Source organism: Nanorana parkeri, unplaced genomic scaffold (genome assembly GCF_000935625.1).
Source record: "Nanorana parkeri isolate BGI_ZX_2015 unplaced genomic scaffold, ASM93562v1 scaffold837, whole genome shotgun sequence".
Taxonomy (NCBI): Eukaryota; Metazoa; Chordata; class Amphibia; order Anura; family Dicroglossidae; genus Nanorana; species Nanorana parkeri.
The window spans coordinates 427,724-430,989 of NW_017307105.1; the positions used below are offsets into that span (position 1 = coordinate 427,724).

Sequence of the window (3,266 nt, forward strand, 5' to 3'; positions counted from 1 at the left end):
GGGGACAAATTATGTCTACTAAGGTCAACAACTGTGGACTATGTTAAAAAAGAAAGACCTTAGTAATTAATAAAATACATTAATTTTAATTTATGAATATTTCATATAATTTAAAAAACACCAAATCAGTAATTATTTTATCCCCAAAAAAGAGACCATAAAACATTTCCTGAAGTATTCAACTCCAACATTCGTAAGGATTTCTAGCCTTTATGCATTAAAGAACAGCTGAATCCTGAAACCAAATGTCTCCAACAGCAACATACAGAGGGGAATTTATAAAAACTGGAGCAGACCAAATCTGGAGCAGCTGTGCATGACAACCAATTAGCTTCTCTCTTTCATTTTCAAATCTTAACTGAGCAAACTGAAGAGAGAAGCTGATTGGTTGCCCTGACAGATTAAATTCCCCTCACAGTATACAAAAACAACTCATCCATGAGGCATGATCATGGCTAAAGGTTAATTGCTATGTCCCTACTCCAAAGATATCCATTCACTTCCTGTTCTGGTTAAAGGCGCCACCAGAACAAGAAGTGAAGGAAAATCCCTCTAAAGGGGACACATTAAGCACATTTTTTTTGTTTTGGATACAGTTGAGAAGGGTTAGTTGTTTAGATATAGCGTCTCAAGCTATAGCCTGAAGCCCTATAGCTATAAATAATGTTATGCCTTGCGCATACATGTATGTTAAGATCAGCAAATACTTTTCTGTTCTGTCAACAAACATTTGCTTGTTGTATACACTTAGTTTCTTCCATTGCCATATAGCAGGATACAACAAAAGCTAGTAGCTACAGTATATGTGGCAACCACTGAAGTAGATGAGATGTGTCTCTCACCATGGATGGACCATGAACTCAAGCATAGATGTTTTTGTCACTGTAATCAGCCATTATGGAAGATTAGGTTCCCTGAGCAGAGGGCAGTCGGCACTCGTTGTATTAGAAATGGAAAATAAGGAAGTTCACTAGAAAAAAAGAAAAGGTGTAAAGGTGAACTGTAATAACACATGCTAGGGCAAATATTGCAAAAACTGAGATTGCAGACTTCTTGTAATAAAAAGAACTGCCCATAACAGCCACCAGCTGTGCTTCCTCAGAGCAAGCCAATTTTCAGAGACTTGCAGATCACCCAATGCATGTGTTTGCTGTGACTGGCTTGGGGAATGAGGAAGGCGAATGTCAATATAATAGGGGTAATATAATAGCAATCAGTATTTCTAACAATGAGTCATTCTACCCACTGCAGCAGCCAGTGGCATCTGCACGCACCCATGGTCATGGAGATAAAATTGTTGAATCACGCAACTGTCATTTCACGTCCAGTGGAATTTTTGCTGTACACAGTATAAAGTAGGTTTAAGGTAAAAAAAACACTTTAGATCCTCCTTTCCTTTGCCTGATTTTTAGGTGCTCTTGTCTCACTTAGGGCTTGCCCTCAACCATGGCAAAGAGTGGAAGCAGAAAATAGGCAGTTTGGTGTTTGACTTAGAACTGCCATTTCTTTTTTTTATTATTAAAGATTGCACAGAAACAACTTTTCAAGAATACACAGATAATGCATTAGACGTACCAAAAAACCCCACAAAAACATCAGTACAAAAGAAATCAACTGAGACTGATGTATAGCACACAATAAATAAAAGGCATGATACAGTTGGTCGATTTGTGTGAGGCCCTCACAACATAATGGGCCTCACATTTCAATATTAGGAAACCAGGGGCTAGTGTGGGAATAACCGCCAGGGCTATCAGGCAGAAAATCTATGTAAGAACACACCAAGGCAAAACGAACATTGGAGAGGAAGACGAAGAAGGAGAAATAGGGAGAGGAGAAGAAAAGGAGGGAAAAGTGATAAAGAGAAAAAAGAGAGAGAGGGAGAGGAGGAGAAGGGAAAGGGATGTCAGCCCAACAGTCGTCAGAATGACTGCATAAAGCCACAATATAGCATAATGAAAATAACAACGTTATTAAAAAAAAATAGGTAAGAAGCTCATGTCAAGGTCCGGAATTCCTCAGAATCCATGAAAAGAAGCCAGGGCATTCATCTGGATAAAAAGATATCAGAACAGTCAGACCGCTTAGCTATCAGCTCTTCAGATCGCGTCAATTGGCAAAATTCCATCGTCCACTCCGCAGCCGAAGGAACGACTGGGGAATTCCAGTTCCTCTGTATTTGAGCCCTGGCAGCGTTGACAAAAAAGGGAAGGAGGGATTTGTTCACTTTAGAGATAGGGCCCAGAAAAATAGATAATATAGCAATTTTAGGCATAATATGATGCTTACTAGAAGTAACTTTCAAGTTGACGTTTGAAATGGCCAGCCAAAAGGGCAAAATCAGGGGGCAACTCCACCAAATGTGAGTTACAGTACCCACGTCAGTCTGGCATCTCCAACAGGCATCTGAATATGCTGGATAAATGAACTGCCATTTCTTAATCCAAATGGAGGCAGAAGCAAGACACAGGACCCGTTTGGAGAGCCAATCGATACCCCTTCATGGGTTTAAGTGACTTGTCATTGGCTGTAATGGACTCATATTTGGGAGCCTGGGCTTGTATGTCAAAGCCAGGAATGAGTAGTCAATGAGTTTTCACAGGGTCTAATGGACTTAAATCTTGGAGCCTGGGCTTGTATTTCAAAACCTAGAATGAGTAGTCAGTAGTGGACATCAATATTAGACAGCCATGCAGCCAGCTGGATTGCTGGGGCCCTGTATCATGTTATCCGTTTTCCATTTGCAGAATCAATAAAAATAAATTTCTGGACTCTTAATATGTTAGTTTGGAACTCATTGTTATTAATGACTGCAGCAAAGACTAGGCTTCCTCAGGAACTAGGTAAGTTAATTGTTAATTGGATGCATTCCTACATGCACAGAACATAACTAGGTATTACGTTTTATAGGTAAAGGACAACAGGAATTGTTGATCCAAGGAATATCCAATTGCCTTATGGGATCAGGAAGGAGCCATTCTTTATAGGGTTTTTTCCTTCCTCTGGATCAACTGTAGGTAACTGTGGGCATATGGTTCTGTTAATGAAGGTTTTCCTATTTTTCTTTGTTTTCTCTCTAGGTTGAACTTGATGAGTGGTGCTGCAAAATAAAAGTCATAAGGATGTTTCTTTTCGGGAGGAGGAGTATGCCTTGCTCTATTTAAATAATAGGGGTTAGGGGATTTGCAGGTAGGGGGCTGCAGTAGTGAGGAGCAAAGCAGACTCTGTTTTCAGCACCCCCCCCCCCCCCCCCCTAATTGCAACCT

The 3,266-nt window shown here is 40.2% G+C and overlaps 1 protein-coding gene across 1 annotated transcript in view; it reads right to left on the bottom strand.

Moving 5' to 3' along the window:
* The window catches only part of PPP1R14D (protein phosphatase 1 regulatory inhibitor subunit 14D), an 18,835-nt gene that overhangs the window by 7,318 nt on the left and 8,251 nt on the right, over positions 1-3,266 (bottom strand). The window lies entirely within an intron of this gene.